We start from the raw sequence: 20,990 nt of genomic DNA on the forward strand, positions 1-20,990 counted from the left end.
ACAGAAGTTCTCTGATGACTGCCATTGTCGGCCTCATCACAAGCGAGGATGACAGGGCGTACAGACAACTGATCAAGGAGTTTGTGGACTGGTGCCAGCGGAACCGCCTCCGGATCAACGCGGGGAAAAACAGGGAGATGGTGGTGGATTTCCGCAGGTGCAGCCAAGTCCCCCCGACACCGGTGTACATCCAGGGAATGGACATCGGGAGAGTACGTGGGTGTTTACCTCAACAACAAATTGGATTGGACCGAAAACACCAATGCGCCATACAAAAAGGGCCAGAGCAGACTTTATCTGCTGAGGAGACTCAGGTCCTTTGGAGTGCAGGGGGCACTCCTAAGGACCTTCTACAACACTGTGGTTGCATCAGCCATTTTCTATGGCGTGGTCTGCTGGAGCAGCAGCATCTCAGTGGCGGAGGGGAAGAGACTTAACAATCTGGTCAGGAAGGCTAGCTCTGTCCTGGGTTGCCCCCTCGACTCAGTACAGGCGGTGGGAGAGAGGAGGATGATGGCAAAGTTAACATCGATGCTGGACAACGACCCCCACCCCATGCAGGACACTGTCACTGCACTGAGTAGCTCCTTCAGTGACAGACTCCTTCACCCCAAATGCGTAAAGGAGAGATATAGGAGGTCCTTCCTTCCCGCTGCTGTGAGACTGCACAACCAACACTGCTCCCAGCAGACGAGTCAACAGTAACAGTTAAGGAATACACAGTAAACTGATGACAATTTATCCTTGTCTTTACTTTTATTTATAATATATGATCTCTTGCTATCCACTTTGCTGCTGTAACACTGTAAATTTCCCCAGTGTGGGACAAATAAAGGAATATATTATTATTATTAATAGTGCAGTATTGAGAGGAAAGAATTGACAAAAACTATTTCCACCAGCTCTGGAGATTAACAATGCATGTTAGCAAATTGACCTTATGATTTCTGGGATCTGAAAATTCAGTCCAAATTAACAGAATAAATGGAATGACACAATATGCTGGAGTAACTCAGCGAGTCAGGGAGTAACTGGAGAACATGGACAAATTATGTTTCAGGTCGGGACCCTTCACCCCTTTGACAAAATAAAAGTTCTCATAAGAAAAGTAAATTTGGTTTGTCTGAACTACTAGCATTAACACAGTGTTAAGCAGTATCCAGGTTAACCAAACTGGGACTACAGAAAGTGAGCTGCTAAGGGACCGTGTGATATCTTGAGCTCAGACACAGAACAACAAGTTAACTCACTGCTGACCGGAACATGACTGCACAGCTGTACTGTGGTTTATTCAATCATTTGTAATCCTCCAACCAAAGGTGGCGCTATGACAACTCCTTCTACCCTAATAATAAAACAAATATTTCCTTGCGGACATTTTGTCTGATAGTTTACTTTTATATAACCTGAATAAAATGAGGACATTATGCATATATGTTGCATATACAATGATATGTGCATTTCAGGAAATAACTTCACAAATTTAACCTAACCACTGGGTTTCTTCTTCTTTCTGGATATCTTCCCTGACCAAAAGTTTCTGACTGTTTAGAACCATTTCGACTCGTTTTTAATCGAGTCAGGCCTTCCTTTTGACTTACATTCATAGATTCCAGTCCATCAGTCAATTTTGTTTGACTGTCAACCCCACTTGTACTTCCATTTTCAGGCTGATTCAAACTCTCACTAACTTGTGTACCTTCTTGTACCATTTCTGGTTCATCTGGTTGGTACCTGTACTTGAGTGGTAACCCAATTATCTGACTCGTCTAATTGGTCTGATTTCAACCATGTCTGTGCTTGCATAGGCATGACATGGTCAATGTGTACTTTTCTCACCTTTCCACTTCCAAACATCTTGACCAAGTATGTCCGATGTCCGCACTTTCTCACTACTCTTCCAGGTAACCACTTCACCCACTTGTGATGATGGTTTTTCACCTTTACCTTCTGATTCAGCATACAACACTCCTTTCCTTTACTCTACTTCTGTCATGGTATGCTTTTTGTTTCTCCTGTTTCTCTTCTACTGTTTGAGCCAAGTTTGGTTTCAACAGTGAAAACCTTGTTCTGGGTTTTCTTTTCAAGAACAGTTCAGCTGGTGTTTGACCAGCAGTGGTGTGAGGTGTGTTTCGATATGTAATCAGAAAGTTAGCCAGTTTGTGAAACAAAGACAACTATCTTTTCTTTGGATTTGGATCCAACAGTTGTTTGACTAATGTACGCTTCACAATTTGCACTGTGTGTTCTGCTGCTCCATTGGAAGCAGGATGGTATGGAGCTACTCTAGCGTGTTTTACAGCATTCCCTTTCATGAATTGTGCAAACTCTTGTGAACAGAATTGTGGTCCGTTATCAGACACAATTTCCTCTAGAAATCCGTAGGACGCACACAACCCTCGCAAAATGTCTATCGTTTTGCTGGATGTCGTTTTTTTCATCGAAAACACCTCAACCCACTTGGAGTGACTATCAATCACAATGAACAATTGTTGTCCATCTAACTCTGCAAAGTCAATGTAATCTTTGCCTCACTCTAACCTGCCATTTCCATGGCTATAGCGGTACTGTAGGTGGATTCTTTCCAACTGCTTGACATGTGCTACACTCTTTCACCGTTTGTTCTATGTCCTTATCTAGACCCGGCCACCATAGATAGCTTCTAGCTAGACTCTTTGTTAGACACATTCCCACATGCTGATCATGAAGATCTTCTAGCAATTTTACTCCATATTTTTCAGGTATTACAACTCTCGCTCCCCACACGACACAACCTTGGTCTACTGAGAGTTCGTTCCTACGTACAAAGAATGGTTTCAGTTCTGCCTCTGAATTCGGCAATTTGTTTGGCCATCCATTTGTAATATATTCCTGCACTCTTGACAAAAATCTGTCAGTGCGAGTAGCCTTCCGAATGTCCCCCGATGTGATAGGTAACTCATCTACATGAGAGAAGTAAAACAAGTCCTCTCTTTGGGGTAACCTCCAATTCCAAAGGTAATCTAGACATGGCATCAGCATTGCTGTGCTCTGCTGCCTTACGATACTGAATATCATACTGGTATGCAGTATAATGACAATATCAATGCCCATCTTTGCATTCTGGCTGCTGCCAGAGTTGGTATGTGTGCTTTTGGATTTGGGATCACTGTCAATGGCTGGTGATCTGTCTCGATTACAAACCTTCTACTATACAAGTATTTGTGAAACCTCCTAACGGCAAAAATCAATGCAAGAGCCTCTCGCTCTATTTGTGCATAATTTCTCTCACTGGCATTGAGTGTTCTAGACGAAAATGCTATTGGCCTTTCCTCTCCATTTTCTAACACATGAGAGATCACAGCACCAACACCGTATGGTGAAGCATCGCATGCTAACTTCATTGGCTTATTGACATCGTAATGAACAAGCATTGAATTCTCTGCCAACTGAGCTTTACATGACTTGAAAGCTTGATCACATTTACGTGTCCACTTCCATGGTACATCTTTTCTCATAAGCTCATTCAAGGGATGTAAGCAGGTGGACAGATTTGGCACAAACTTCCCATAATAATGCACTAATCCTAAAAAGGATCGGATCTCAGATATGTTTCTGGGAGTGGGCGCATTCTTGATCGCATCAACTTTACCCTTGGTGGGGTGTAGACCATCCTTGTCTATCTTATGACCCAAGTATACTACCGAGTTCTGAAAGAACTCCCATTTCTGTGCCTTCACTCTTACACTGTGTGTTTCAAGTCATTTGAGTACCACTTCCAACCTTTCATCATGCCTGTCAGGGGCTGAGATGAGGATGTCATCCAAGTAACACACCACACCTTCAATTCCCTCTAGAATTTGTGTCATTACCCCTTGAAAAATCCCTGGGGCTGATGATATACCAAATGGAAGCCTATTGAACTGAAACAATCCCAAATGCGTGTTAATAGTTAGCTTGAATTTAGATGTATTCTGCCAATCATATCTGTTTTGTTTTAGCACACTGAGTGCAAATACATGTCAAGTACTATTGAATTCAATTTACAGAGAGATAATGATTCATCACAGTATGCAATAGAGGTTAACTGCTTTCCTTGATCGCATGTTTTCAAACAAATAGCCCTGGATGAAAAATAATATTGGTAACACTAGTACATTTTTCAGGAAAGGATGCCTCATCTATAATGGTCTCCCCTAAATACTATGGCAAGAATATTTTTTGAAAGGAAGAATGCCTTTCACCTTCTGAAAACATTAGATGAATCACAAGATGTTTATTGCAAAGGAATATCAGGACTGGAAGTGCGTCCTTGGTCATTAGGTGTCAGGATATCCATTCTCTGTTATAGTCCCTACCTGATATTTGATTTGACTGATAACTATTATAACTTCCCAAAGATATGATGCAATGAATACTTGTTTCTTCAGGACTAACTCATTTACTTTATTCCAGGAGGGCGGACGAACAAGGCTTTAGCATATGGAATTGAAAGTACCATACTGCCATCGACTGAGTGTTATTTAATAGATTGAAATCAAAGAATAGAAGCAATTGGGATTTTCTCCGCGAGGCAGCTTATGAAGAGTGGGTACCACAGGGATCAGCTGCTGGGATGCAACTATTCACCATCAATGTCAACAATTTGGCCAATGCGACCAATTGTCATATTTCTTAAGTTAGACAGCAAATCAAAAGAAAATGGAAATGCGACTAGTGATAAGTATGTGAAAAAATGTTGAAGAGTATTGTTGAAGAGGGCGGCACGGTAGCGCAGCGGTAGAGTTGCTGCTTTACAGCGAATGCAGCGCCGTCGACTCAGGTTCGATCCTGACTACGGGTGCTGCACTGTAAGGAGTTTGTACGTTCTCCCCGTGACCTGCGTGGGTTTTCTCCGAGATCTTCGGTTTCCTCCCACACTCCAAAGACGTACAGGTATGTAGGTTAATTGGCTGGGTAAATGTAAAAATTGTCCCTAGTGGGTGTAGGATAGTGTTAATGTACGGGGATCGCTGGGCGGCACGGACTTGGAGGGCCGAAAAGGCCTGTTTCCGGCTGTATATATATATGATATGATATGATATATATACGGAAAAAATAAATAAGTGAGTACACAGTATGGGGAAAATGTGAGGTTATCCATTTAGATAGGTAAAAACAGAAATGCTGAGTATTGTTTTGAATGGCGAGAGATTGGGAAATGTTGTTGCTCAAAGAGATCTGGGTGTTGATTGCAAAAGATGTTTATTGCAAAAGAATATCATTACTGGAAGTGTGTCCTTGATCATCAGGTGTCAGGATATCCATTTTCTGTTGTAGTCCCCATCTGTTATTTGATTCGATTGATAAGTACAATAACTTCCCAAAGATATGATGCAATGAATACTTGTTTCTTCAAGACTAATTCATTCACACAAGTCACTTAAAATTGACATGCAAGTGTAACAGCCATTGAAGATGGCAGTTGATATGCTGATTTTTATTGCTGGAGAATTTGAGGACTAGTATAAAGTTGTTTTATGCAAGACCCTGGAGTGTCTTCATCTGGGTCCTTCCCACTCCCACACAACCTGTCTATTCTCGGGCTCCTCCATTGCTATGGAGAGGCCAAACTCGAATGGAAAGAACAACATTTCACATTCTGCTTGGATAGCTACAACCCAATGGCATGAATATTGAATTTTCCTGTTTCAAGTTCCCCATATTCCCCCAGTACATTCCTGCTACAATCATTCACCTGTCCATTTGGTCTTCTCCCTTTGTTCATCTTTCTATTCGCTCCCCCACCTGGATCCATCTTTTCCTCCCCCTCAGCTCCACTTATCAACTACTGGCCACTTCCCTTCCCTTCATATTGTTATACACTGGCAATATTTTCTACTCTCAGTCACAACGCATGGTCTCTACCAGAAATGTTAATTTATTCATTTTGCCACCACAGATGCTGCTTGACATATTGAGTTTTTCCCTGCATTGTTATTTTTGTTCCAGATTCCAACATCTGCAGTCTATTATGACTTCATTAGTTTAATAGTTACCATTAGAACTTAATACTATTTTTTGTTCTAATTTCTAATTTTATTTAATTATTTCAATTTAAATTTCCCTGCTGCTTTGATGAGATTTGAACGCACGTCTCTGGCTGAAATGTTCCAGACTTCTGGCTGCTAGTCCTGCAACTTAACCATAATCTCATGTAATCCTGCAATCAATGTATATGCACGTGTCTTTGAAAATACTGCTTTGCTATTTTTGTTCTTTGTTCCAAAATAGTCCATTCATGGATACACGCCAATAAGTTTAATTTAGTTTATTATTGTCATGTGTACCGAGGTACAGTGAAACATTTTTTGTTGTTGCGTGTGATCCAGTCAATGAGAAGGCTATGCATGATTACAATCAGGCCACACACAGTGTACAGATACAAGATAAAGGGCATATTATTAGTGCAAGATAAAGTCTGAAAAGTCCAAGTAAAGATATTTCAAAGGTCCCCAATAAGTTAGGTGGTCAGTCAGGACTGCACTCTAACTAGTGAGAGTACAGTTCAGTTGTCTGATAACAGTTCAGTTGTCTGATAACAGTTGTCTGAATCAGTAGGATTGCATTTACAAACTTCTGTACCTCTTGCCTGATAGGAGAGAGGCTTCAGAGCTGTTTCATAATGTGAAAGGTGTTCAAAGATTTTCCTTTTATGATTCATTCCAAGATTACTTTCTACTGAATGGCCTGAATGGAGACTGGCCAGTGCAAATTTCGGTGAGGTTGGTGAACTATTCCAGTCTTTGTGAATCTTCCTCAAAATGCGAAGAGCTGAGAGTAAATGTTCCTCATTATATTCTTTTGTGGCACAGACGATGGCTGCCACGGTGTACTGCTCCTCGCTGTTTTGTATGTATTTGTTTATTTGTGTTGTCTGTGGTAATCCCACAAAGATCACTTTCACGAGAGTGGTACTCCTTTACATCAGACATACGGTACCTTTAAACATTGTTTCAGATTTCTCTCACTCACTGGATTATTTGGACATACTCGTCGGCGGGGCTGTGGCTGCGTTCAAGATCTTGAAACGGAGGAGGACTCGTGGGAAGCGCTCTGGAGCACTCACCCAACTCTGGAGACGAGGACTACGCACACCGCTCCTCGAAAATGTATATTCCTTGCAAATCTACGTTCTCTCAACAACAAAGTGGACGAATGGCAACTCCTGTGCCACACTAACAAGGACTTCTCTCGACCCGCTGCCCTGTGCTTCACCGAGACCTGGCTGTGTGAGTCGACCCCGGACAGTGCGCTGCAACTGGCTGGCTTTCAACTACACAGAGCGGACCGCGACGCAGAGGCAGCGGGGAAATTAGGAGGAGGGGGAATATGCTTCTACACTAACCAGGACTGGTGCAGCGACATCACGGTACTGTCTAACCTCTGTTCCCCCAATCTGGAATTGTTCTTTATAAACTGCAAACCCTTTTACTCTCCAAGGGAATTTACCTCTTTTATTCTCGCTGCAGTTTACATCCCACCCCAAGCTTGCGTACATGAAGCACAAACGCAACTCGCTGACCAGGTATTGAGGGTAGAGAGTGACTTCCATGGTTATTGTTTTGGGGGACTTTAACAAGGTAACAGTCGTGAGCTCCCAAAGTACAGACTTCATGTTACCTGCCCCACCAGAGGGGAGAGGACACTTGATCACTGCTACTCTTCAATCAAGAACGCATATCGCTCTGTTCCCCGGGCAGCTCTGGGTCTCTCCGATCACTGTTTAGTTCACCTTATTCCGACCTACAGGCAGAAACTAAAATCTGCTAAACCTGTGGTCAGAACAACAAAAAGGTGGACAAGCGAGGGCACTGAAAAACTACAGTCCTGCTTTGACTGCACTGATTGGAATGTGTTCAGGGAAACAACCACAAGTCTCGATGAGTACACAGACACTGTGACATCCTATGTCAGCTTTTACGAGGACAGTTGCATTCCCACGAAGACCCGGATCTGGTTCAACAACAAGTCCTAGTTCACAGCAGAACTCAGAAAGCTCCGCCAGTCAAAAGATGAGGCCTACAGGAGCGGGGATACAGACCTCTACAGGCAGGCCAAGTACAAGCTGAGAAGAGGAATCAGAGCTGCTAAGGAAAGGTACTCTGAGAAGCTGAGGAGCAAGTTCTCAGCTAATGATTCTTCTTCAGTTTGGAAGGGCTTGCAAGAAATCACCAGGTACAAGAGGAAAACCCCACGCTCCTTGGACAATCGTCAGCTAACCAACGACCTGAACGAGTTCTACATCAGGTTCGAGAAACAGAAACATAACCCTGGGACCCCATCCCCAATTACCACTTCACACATACTCAAAGACTGACCGCAGTTTGCAAAGACTGGATCGGTCCCCACCCCAAGCAGCAATTCACACCTACTCAGAGACTGGCTGGAGTTTGCAAAGACTGGCCCTTCCCCCCCTTACCCCCAACACTTCCTGGGGCAACTGAAGAAACACAATCTGCCACCAAGCATGACATCCGGAGGCTGCAACGGATCGTTCGCACAGCTGAGAAGGTTGCTGGCTGCAACCTTCCCCCCATTGACGAACTGTACACTGCAAGGGCCAGGAAGCGAGCGAGCAAGATCATCTCTGACCCCTCTCACCCTGGCCACAAACTCTTCGAAGCACTTCCTTCTGGAAGGCGACGCCGGACTGTCAAAGCAGCCACAGCCAGACATAAAAACAGATTTTTTTTCCACGAGTGATAGTTCTACTCAATAACCAAAGTCTGTAGTCTCTTTTTTGCTCTGCTTTATTTTCACCCACATGTCTAGACCATAATGGTGTATCCTTATTGTTTTGATGTGTTTATGCTTTATTCTTAATTGTTAACTGTATGTTTGTGTTGTCATTTGTGAGCGGAGCACCAAGGCACATTCCTTGTATCTGCACACTTGGCCAATAAACTTATTCATTAATTCATTCATTTTGAGGAGAATCGGACCACTTGGAATTTCTCCCTTGAACATCCACCCCCTGGTGGTGAGCAATGAAATGCATAGCACAGGACATCACAGCTACCTGGGACCCCTGTCTTTCCCCAGTATTGAAGAGGACCTGAAACATACCGTCAGCACACTGATGCACAGATCAGATGCCCAATGATGGTATCGGTTTCATAAGTTCATGTGGTAGGAGCAGAATTAGGCCATTCGGCCCATCCGCCATTCAATCATGGCTGATTTATCTCTCCTAACCCTAATCTCCTTCCGTCTCCCCATAACCCCTGACACCCGTACTAATCAAGAATCCATCTATCTTTGCCTTAAAAATATCCACTGACTTGGCCTCCGCAGCCTTCTGTGGCAAATAAATCAACAGATTCAGCACCCTCTGACTAAAGAAATTCTCCTCATCTCCTTCTTAAAGGAACATCCTTTAATTCTGAGGCTATGACCTCTCGTCCTACTTTTTCACTCGTGGAAACATCTTCTCCACATCCACTCTATCCAAGCCTTTCACTATTCGATAAGTTTTAATGAAGACCCCGTTCATCCTCCGAAACTCCAGCGAGTACAGGCCCAGTAGCATCAAACACTCATCCTATGTTAACCTACTCATTCCTGGGATCTTTGTAAACTTCCTCTGAACCCTCTCCAGAGCCAGCACATCCTTCCGCAGGTGGACACATACTTCCTCAGATATGGTGCCCAAAATTGCTCACAATATTCCAAATGCAGCCTGACTAGCTCCTTATCGAGCCTCAGCATTTCATCCCATTTCATTACAAAGCTGCTGATCGTCGAAGGGCTAGTTTCTGAATCATGTTTGAAGTGGGAAACCACTGTCTACTTACAGTAGTCTCTTTTCCAATTATCACTGTAATCTCTTTGTATCTTGCAGAACATCTGTGCTTAATATAGTTTGGACTCTTGAACATCCTCAAATTTAATTGTATTATTGGCAGCCATTACTTTAGCTCCAAAGGCTCTAAACTCTCAATTTCCCTCTCCAAAATCTCACATTCCCTCTCTCATTCTTCCTTTAAATTAAGACTGAAACACTCTCTCCTCGACCAGTTGAAGCTTTTGGCCATCAACTGTAACATTTTTCAGCTTGGTGTTAAACATGTTAAATATCATACCATTATAAAATAACAATATTGTATACGGACAAATAATTATTGAAAATCTGTAACTGTTTTTTTAATAATTATTACATATGAGATATACTGTGTGATTTGAATAACTGATGAAAATATTTACAGGGCTCCATTATCTCTATGACCTAGATGCATCTCAGCCTTGGCACCCTGCCCCAACCCCATTATTTGTTTAACTGCTTACTGGAATTGCTCAATTGGCTCTCTAGGTATGAAAGCTTTCCAAAAAAAAGCAAGAACACAAAATATATATATATAACAATGTGAGAATTGCTCATTCATTGGCAATCATCCTCTCTTGACAAGAGGTTGAACAGTTTAAACTCTTGTTTACTAATCAGATACCAAATTACACATGGATTTTAAAAGTTTTTACTTTTACTTTAGTTTAGATACAGCGTGGAAACAGGCCCTTCAGCCCACCGAGTCCACGCCGGCCAGAAATCCCCGCACGTTTTCACTATCCTACACACAATTTACACATACACCAAACCAATTAACCTACAAACCGTACAGACAGTACCCATAGTCAGGATCAAACCCGGGTCTCTGGTGCTGCAAGCGCTGCAAGGCAGCAATTCTACCACAGCACTACCGTGCCATATACTGGTGGCAAAATATACAGTATACTAAATATATATCTTCTTTATTTCTGTCTTTATTCACACTCTTAATCCAATCTTTCTTTCATTATCCCCCATTTCGTCCCCCATTCTTATTAATTAGAGATGCAGTGTCAGTCCCTGCATTCATTGACATAACAGAATCATTAAAAAAAAAGAATGCATTCAGGTCCTTTAGTACAATTCATTCCTCCACACCTGCTTAGTTCATCTGGCACTTCCTGTTTTGCTGAGTAATCCCATTTACCTGCATTTGGCCCATATTCCTCCAAAGCTTTCCTATCCATGTACCTGTCCAAATGACTTTTAAATGCTTTTGTACCTGCCTCGACTATCCGTTCCCACAATAACGTTCCACATACCCATCAGCCTGTGTAAAAAAGTTGCCCCTCAGTTTTTAAATCTTTCCCCTCTCACCTTACCCCAATGTTGGCTGCTTCTTGATTCTCCTTCTCTGGGTAAAATACACTGTGTATTCACCCTATCTACTCCCCTCAAGATTTTATACACCTCTATGATATCATCCCTTAGCTTCCTGCACTCCAAGGATAAACCCGAGCTTCCCCAATCTCTCCTTCCAGCTCAGGCTCCTGGCAACATATAACTTTTATCTGCACTCTTTCTAGCTTAATGGCATCTTTCTTATCACAGGGTGACCAAATTTGAATACAATACTTCAGGTACACGCAAGTTATACCTTTCTGGAATACTTCATTGGTTAAACATAAATAGTTTGCAAACAAAATAGCCCTCAGGTTAATTATGCCATTTCTATGTGTCAGACTTTCACCATTTACAGTCAACATGTAAATATTCAATCGCATTGCCAAGAAGTACAACAGCTGCATATGTGAGGTTTATTTCAGGCACTGGTAACTAATTACAGTTGTATTTGTTTAAGATAGTATCGCGATTGTTCATTTGGCAAAAATATAAAAGATGCTCAAATACCAATGGAATGGAAAACATACAAAATTGAACAATTTTTGCATAACCTTTCCTGAGGCAATTTTAAATAATTGGATTTGGCAAGCTCATCGTAAACAGTGTTGTCAGTATGCTTACGACAAAACAAGTTATACATCAAAAATGATCTTGGATGCAGTATAGCATTACTGAGACTTGTTATAACAAAACATTATAATTCATCCATTTTTCCAAACATTTCTTCTGGTCTACTGATGTTGTAGTCACGAAGGGAGATCTGTTCAAAGAACCATAGACATTTATAGTAAGGAGATTTATTCAGTCCAGTAAGGATTGTAATAGGCAAGGTAGGTCTGTTGGGGTAGGTTTGGGGAGAACCGCATGCAGTGATAATTTAGCATCTTCCATTATTGACAGGTTCCCCATCTGCAAGGCAGCAAAATTGGAAGTCTTGGTTCTGTACAGATGCAATATCCTGTGGGGACAGAGAGGTCCAATACCAAAACTCGGAGGACAGGATCTGAACTCTTGGATCTTTGTTCTTTGGATGGATTCAAGAGAGTTAGATATAGCTCTTAGGGCTAGTGGAATCAAGGAATATGGGGAAAAATCAGGAACGGGGTACTGATTTTGGATGATCATCCATGATCAAATTGAATTATATGATCAGGCTGATCATCTGATAGGCTAGAAGGGCTGAATGACTTACTCCTGCACCTATTTTCTATGTTTCTTCACTCTTACTTCTCTTCATATCAATTATAAATTTATTTCCTCATCATCCAATCTCCAATTAAAAGGAAACAACCTTCCACATTTCATTTGATCTAATCACATTGTTTTAAAGACCACAACTACATTTCTTTTTAGTGTTTCTCAACTCTGAAACATTTACTCTGTTGAAAAGGAATAGGTGATGTTTCGGGTCGAGACCCTCTCGACCCAAAACGTCACCTATTCCTTTTCTCCAGAGATGCTGCCTGGCCCGCTGAGTTACTCCAGCTTTTTGTGTCTGTCTTTGGTTTAAACCAGCATCTGCAGTTCCTACCTACACATGAACTCTGTTTCTTTTCCAAAGAAACACAGAATGGTTATAATATGGAAGGATGTCATTTGGCCAGTCATGACTGCACTGCTCAGAGCAATGTAACCCATCTGGTGCCCTCTCCTCACAACAGGCCAGCAAATTCTTACCTTTCAGATAACCTTTGAATGCTTCAATCGAATCTGCCACTAATGTTTATCCTGGTATCACATTCCAGACCCTGACCGCTCAAATAAGATAATTGTTCCTCATGCTACTTCTAGTTTTTCTGCCAATCATTTTTATTTTACATCCTTGACTACTTCACCCGTCCCCTAATGGGAACAGTTTCTCTCCATCTAGTCTTCCTGATCCTTTCATGATTTTAAATACTTTCACGTGTTCCAAGGAGAAAAGAAAACTTCAGACTATCCACAAAACAAAGGTTCCCCTTTCCAAAAATTATATACACAAAATGTTTATGCACTATCTCCAAAACCTTCACACTATTCCTGAATTGTGGTGCCCAGAACTGGACAGCTTCCTCAAATTGTGGCCCAACCAGCATGTTATAAGCTGCATCATGACTATTTGCTCTTGAACTCTCTGCTTCTATTTGTAAAATACATAATCTCATACTGTCACAACATGCCCTGCGATTTTCAATGAACTATGCACATATTATCACAAATCGTATTGTTCTTCTACCCCTTGTAAAATTGTACCCTATACCATGTATGACTTCTTCTCAATTTTCCTACAATAATTTAACAATTCCACATTTCTCAGCATTAAATTTTATCTCCCACCTCTCCACCCATTATAACAGCCTGTCTATATCTCTTTGAAAAAAAATTTGACGTAAGATGCTGGAGTAACTCAGTGGATCAGGCAGCATCTCTGGAAAACATGGACAGGTAACATTTCGGGTCAAGACATTTCTTCAGTCCAAACCCGAAACATCACCTACGCATGTTCTCCAGAGATGCAGCCTGACCAATTGATCTACTCCATCAGCATCTCCATCGCAGGAGACAGACTAGTGACTGACCTTACCGTTTCTGGACCGTGATGTACTAATGCATCCTAATAAAATGCTTTCTTACTTTAAAGTTTAGAGATACAGTGCGGAAACAGGCCCTTCAGCCCACCGAGTCCACACCGATCAGCGATCCCCACACCTTAACTATATCCTACACATAATCGGGAAAATTTACACTTACACCAAGCCAATGAACCTACAACTCTGTATGTCCTTGGGGTGTGGGAGGAAACCGAAGATCTCGGAGAAAAAGCACGCGGTCACAGGGAGAACGTACAAACTCCATACAAACAGCACCTGTCGTCGGGATCAAACCCAGGTCTCTGGCACTGTAAGCATTGTAAGGCAGCAGCTCTACCGCTGCACCACCTTTCTACGGCACATCTGTCGAAGTTGGTGAGAGTTGTTGAGGACATGCCAAACGTCCTAAGCCTTCTAAGGAGGTTGAGGCATTGGTGTGCTTTCTTGGACATTGCTTCAATACAGGTGGTCCTGGGAAGGTTACTGGTGATATTTACTCTTAGGAACTTAAAGCTTTCAGCATCTCTATTTATGCACCGTCAATGAATGTGTCCCACTTCGCTTCCTGCAGTCGACCACTATCTCCTTTGTCTTGCTGATAGTAATAGAAAGGTTGATGTTCAAAATAAAAGGTTGGCCCTGTAGAGGTCCACACATTGTGTAAACACTCTGTTTAATAAATAACAGATACAGCCCTGTCGCTTATGCGCGCATGCCCGAGTTCAAATTCTAACTGCAATTGCTTTGTTCTCTGCCCACACAAGACAGCACACCCCCCCCCCCCCCCCCCGGACCCCGTGATTGGTCGGTGCAGATCACGCCCAGTCCACGTGAGAGTTCGAGCCCGACAAACGATGGTTCAAAGCCAAAATAGCTCAGCCCGCCACAGCCCTTTTAAGGTAAATTCTTCGAGAACTATGAGCATTTGGAAGTCTTTTTCTGAATATTTTGAATGTTTTTATAGCTGGATAGGTTCTTGAAAAAAAAGGATTAAAGATTACTGGGACCAAGCGAAAACACCAGCGGTGTGCTACAGGTGCCTACCACCCACCGTGTAAACAATTTGTTTCTCCTTTAGATTTTGCCCCTCTCACCTTAAAGTTCAGCTCTCTTAATTTTGGCAATTCGGATAGTGAAAGGTATGGATAAAGTAGATGTGGAGAGAATGTTTCCGCTAGTGGGAGAATCTAGGGCCAGAGGGCATAGCCTCAGAATACAAGGACGTACCTTTAGAGAGGAGATGAGGAGAAATTTCTTGAGTCAGAGGGTTGTGAATCTGTGGAATTTATTACAACAGATGGTTGGGGAGGCCGAGTCATTGGATATTTTTAAGGTGGAGATTGATATATTCTTGATTAGTAAAGGTGTCAATGGTTATGGGGGGAAGGCAAGAGAATGAGGTTGAAAGGGAAGGATAGATCAGCCATGATTGAATGGTAGAGTAGACACGATGGGCCAAAGGCCCAATTCTGCTCCTATGACTTATGAACATTTCCACTGTGGGAAAGAGGTTCTGACTGTCTACCATTACTACGCCTCTCATAATTTTATATATTTCTATTGTCTCCCCTCAACCTCCGATGTTCGAGAGAAAGCAATCCAAGATTGTCCAACTTTATTTCTCCTGAAAGGAATGTTTTAATTCCCCAGCAATTCATTTTACAAAGTTTTAGTTTAAACTCATCAAGCATTCATTTCCTATTATCTTTCCAAACTGTTTCAGCCGTGCTTTTAAACAGCCAAGATGTTATTTTGCACAATCCTTTTAAACTCACTCTTCATGGATGCGACCTGCTTTGCTGATAATTTCTGTGTTTTTTTTAACTTATTAAAACTTAATTCTGTTTTATTGTACTTTAAGTTGTACGATTTAACTGTTTTCCCATCTGGCACTGTATTTGGTTTCCCAATCGCCATGAATATTAAAACCTCCCACTTCGGTATCCTACATAAACGTTGAGAATATGTTGTGTGCATCCAAGTCCAAATTATCCATAAAGATATGCAACAAAAGCAGACTTAGAAGAAAATAATGCTTTGGAACAATGCTCAAATCTGAATAATAACCTACTGCTTTATTTCTTATTCTTTGATCAACTTTCTGTCAAACCTGCTATATTTCCTTTTATATTATCCATCTGAACGTGCTGCGAGACAATTTATCAAAGACTTTCAGACTATCTGTATTTTCCCTGTTGATCTGGATTTTTCATGGGACCTGCACCATTGTTATACATGACAAAAAGAATCTCCATAAAATTCTACACCAATGTATCTATTACATTGCTTTTGCAGTTTTGGGATGTAAATTCCTATAAATTCACAATATTGTGTTTGGATAGAAAATCAGAACAACTACAAAGGATAAAGGACAAAAAAAAAGAACAAATATCCAGATAAATGATAAAACAGTAAATTAAAAAAGGTACTTTCTTGCAGTAAAATAAATCCAAACTCCAAGACATATACCCCGAGAAACAAACACACAAGCATTCATGAACAGACCAGTCAGTACCCATGCCTGTAAAAGAAATACTGAAACGATAAAAAGTAATTCCTACTAACCACACTTGGTTTTCAATGATGTAACAGCATCAACATTCTTTTTTTCCACTTTATCCCCAACTACAGTGTACAAGCTTGTAACACACACCAATGTGTTGTAACATTACAATTCCACGTATAAAATACATTTATAAAATTAGGAACAGTTACATTAAAAGGACTGATTATATACTTTAATTCAGATACAATTTCATTAAATATTTTTGTTTGTAAAGTATGTGACAATTGATTATTATGTGTGATGCCTTGGCAGCATTTCCAATCGCAAATTTAAGCACTACATCCCTTAATTTCATTCTGAAATCAGAGAATGTCCATTTCTTGAAACCTCAGACCCATGACTACTCAAAAGAGGAGTCAAGATAGTCAAGAGCCAATAGTAGTTATTTTTTATATGTACCAACAATGGAAACGAAATTCTTATTTACAGCAGCATAACAGGCCTGTAAGTGCAATACTAAGAGATAATATAATATATCTTTTTTTTAATCAATACATTAATAACTACAATACCATTGCAACAAAACAGGTGTCCTTAGTGCAACCAAACACAGTTCATAGAGGTTCATAGTTGAGGTTAGTGTTGTTTAGTGCTCATGCCTGATGGTTGTTGGGAAGAAGCTAGTCTTGAACATGGTGGTCAGTTTTCAGATGGAGCATTCAGAGTGGCATTGAGAACCTCATGCCCATGCATCGAGAGCAGGCAATTGGGGTAATTGGGGTGGAAGGAGCACTTCACAAACCACCCAGTCACTTACCTCATCAGCCATCTCCTGGCCAATCTGAGGAAGCTTCATCAGACAGTTCAGAAACCACAATCTCGTAGGCCTCCCAAACACACCGGCACACAATCTTGGATTATCGAACATTTTGACCTTGAAACTATCTTGGGCACTTTGAAAGAGTTTTATTGCTCAAGCTTGGATCCAAAAATCATTCTTTTGCCAAACCAGAAACAAACAGGCACAGTTAGGATAACACAGGGCAAAGGCCTGATTCCAGCTATAATCATGATCTTCGCTGTATCAAAAATGCCCTAAAGAGTTCAACAAAATGAATATAAATATGATAAAGAGACATATATAGAAATAGGATCTTGGTGTAAAATGTAGGCCATGCTGACCAAGCTGCCTACCGAAGCTCGTCCTATTTACCTGCACTTGGTCCACATCCTTCTAATCTAAACCATTCCTATCCATTTACTTGCCCAAATGCCTTTTTAATTATGTAATTGTACCAGTTTCTACCACTTTCTCTAGCAGCTCAGTCCATATATCCATCACCCTCTGTGTGAAAAATGGTCCCCTCAAGGAATAACGGCTACATTCTTATCCAAATGACAAACAGTGGGCACAGCACTAATTTCTGCAACACACCGACTTCCAATCTTAAAGGCAATCCTCCATTATTACCCTCTGACGCACCGGCCAAGTGGCCCTTCAGGTGCAAATCACGCGGCAGGGATTACTGCAGCGCCTCGTAACTGCTGATCCAGCCATATTTGACCTCTGACCCTAAACAAACATTGTCAGCAAAACATATAAATTTTTCACTTGATAAACTTTGACAAATATAAGTCATATATACAGTACAAAACAATATACCTGCAATGCTTTCAGAACTAGAAGAGATGTATTCCACAACTGTTCACATTTTTGGTCACACACGTGACTAAGAATGGCCCACATGGTGTGTTTTTTTATTAGATCATCAAAACTTTAAAAAAAAATATGGAACCAAGAGTTCTGAAAGTAGCAGACAGAGCATGAGTTAAGCTGTTTATTTCTTCATTGCCGCATTCACAGTCTGAAATCATGCTTAATCCATGGTCATTCACAGAGACTGAGAATGCCAAATATTGCCATACATCTATCATGCCACTGTGCAGCTCACAAGTAATGGATAGGATATTTTACATTCAGCAGATATCAACAAAATCATATCATATATATATACAGCCGGAAACAGGCCTTTTCGGCCCTCCAAGTCCGTGCCGCCCAGTGATCCCCGTACATTAACACTATCCTACACCCACTAGGGACAATTTTTACATTTACCCAGCCAATTAACCTACATACCTGTACGTCTTTGGAGTGTGGGAGGAAACCGAAGATCTCGGAGAAAACCCACGCAGGTCACGGGGAGAACGTACAAACTCCTTACAGTGCAGCATCCGTAGTCAGGATCGAACCTGAGTCTCCGGCGCTGCATTCGCTGTAAAGCAGCAACTCTACCGCTGCGCTACCGTGCCGCCCATATGCAAGATTCTCTCTGGAGACGACACACCATTGAACTGGTATGGACAGCAGAGTCTCATCACTGGAACGCCAGTGGTACTTTCATCTTCTCAATGTAACTATAATTAATAACTGTAACTATAATTATGCGCTACAGTTCGATGAGCCCTGAACTCAGACTGGAATGAGGTGCCCAAGATGGCAGAAATAGGCCTCTTTCCCAAGAATTGTCCATCTCTCCTTCATGGAAGCTGACATATAGCAAATGCATATACTGGTGCTCCCCGGCTTACGATGCTTCGACTTGCGATACTTCGACTTTGCAATGGTGCAAACGACAGTGACCCGTAGTGAGCCGCCGCTTGCTTCCAGCCACGTGATGGCGTGTATTAAATGCACTTCGACTTACAATACTTTCGGTTTCCGATGGGTTTCTCGCAACAGAAGCCCATCGTAAGCTGAGGAGCACCTGTATTGATGATCAGCATTTTTTGGACAACTGTTTTGGGATACAAAGCAAGTTCAAGACACCTGGAGCACTTCATGAGTGTTTTGTTTAGATTCGTTTCGAGATATAGTGCAGGAACGGGCCCTTTGGCCCATCGAGTCTGTGCCGACCAGTAATCCCTGTTAAGTAACACTATGACAATTTACTGAAGACAATTTACAATTTTACCAAGTCAATTAACCTACAAACCTGTACATCCCTGGAGCGTGGGAGGAAACTGGAGATCGCAGAGAAAACTTACGCAGGTCACATGGAAACTGTACAAACTCCGTACAGACAGCACCCGCAGTCAGGAGTGAACCCGGATCTATGGATCTAAGGCAACAACTCCACTGCTGCGCCACTGTGCAGCCTGTTGCTCGCTCAACCTTTGATATACCAACAATCTTGGGAAATCCTGACATCTTGTATTGATGATGCTGCCTCCAGGGCGGGAGGAAAATAAATCCTCCCTGTGAAAGCAGAAAGCATTGAGCTGTAGATTGAGAAATATATTAGCCAGCAAGACCTGGAATAATGTGGAAGTGAAGTCATTAAGAGCATTGGTGAAAATAATCCTGCAACCAGTGCAGTTCCAGCACAGATTTCTGAATAGTGCCTGGATTTCTGATGTGCGGAGATGCCAAATATATGCCACGATCACCATCACCTTACCAAACTTTAATCTCTTCTGATCTTTGGGAGGTGGAATGTGCTGCCTTAGCACACTTGAGAAATGTTTTTTTAAGCCACAGGATTCCTGCGTATCCTTCTCTGGCCTCTGGATGTCATCCTTGCTCTTGGCCCCACAATCCATGCTCCTCGTCATATGGTGCCCCCAACTGGGTCATCACGACATCACATTATAAACAGCAATGAAAATGCGACTGCACCCTTCACCCAACATTTTTAACTGCATTCTTTTGGAACGAAGTGAGCACAGCTCCAATTGACTCCCCAATAAATCGTAAAGAAATCGATAAATCTTTTAAAGACCATAAACACAAGAGGGGTCAACATGAGAAGACTTTTGTTTTCTCATGTAAGATTTGCACAGAGTGTTAAATGATTCATTTCTGAAGGGGAAGAGGTTATTTGGGTGTTGTACCGTGACCAATGTCACCCTTAACATACTTCATACTCTGCACAGGACCGTCATGAGCACAGAAGCAATCAATGCAACAAGGCTGTATTTTACAATCAATTTTATATTTGAAATCATTAACACAGCAATTTAAAAGCATACACCACACAAGTGACTTATTTTCTTCCAATATGCCACATGTTATCCACTACTCAGCATGACCTGACATTTTGACAGCCTTATCTTAAACAACAACTGTAAAATGGGTGTGACATCCTTGATGGAAACAAGGTTAAATCCAATTTCATGCTGTGTGTAGGACTCTCGAGTTTTTCTCGCCAATTTTATGTCACAATATATGAAATCAACAGTATGGCGATCTGGCTCATGGTTTGAAGAAAAGTTAAATTCTGAACAACTTAACAGAAGTCCAGGTGGCAACTGTGTTTAAATCCAGCTTTTATTCCTTAAACTGTTGCAATTGTTTGAGAAACGGAGCGTGAAGCTTGATCCATGCAACTTTATAAAGCATTTTTTGATTTGTATGTCAGTAATAATATCAACTGAAGCTGGCCCTTTTCACAGTCAGTTTAAGCTTATAAATATAGACATGGCAATCTCTGCCAAACATGTGCAATCTGTGAAAGTAAAATTTCACAATTTATAAAAATAGAACTCGGGACTGATACAGGACAGATGTACTTTTTAATGCTCCATTCCCTACAAAACACATTAAGTTTATGGCTTAAATAAAAACCCAAACGAAACACAAATTTCCTCGTCGATAATCTGCCTAGCTAGAAATAGCTCTGTAAGCAGAGGCAATCACTGGGTGCAAAGAGGTCTTGCAAGCTATAAG

General features: G+C 41.5%; 1 protein-coding gene across 9 annotated transcripts in view; it reads right to left on the reverse strand.

Annotated features, from left to right (window-relative positions):
• Positions 1-20,990, reverse strand: part of LOC144606022 (histone deacetylase 9-like) — a 514,560-nt gene that overhangs the window by 414,919 nt on the left and 78,651 nt on the right. The gene's annotated exons all lie outside the window — the stretch shown is intronic.

Source organism: Rhinoraja longicauda, chromosome 2 (genome assembly GCF_053455715.1).
Source record: "Rhinoraja longicauda isolate Sanriku21f chromosome 2, sRhiLon1.1, whole genome shotgun sequence".
Taxonomy (NCBI): Eukaryota; Metazoa; Chordata; class Chondrichthyes; order Rajiformes; family Arhynchobatidae; genus Rhinoraja; species Rhinoraja longicauda.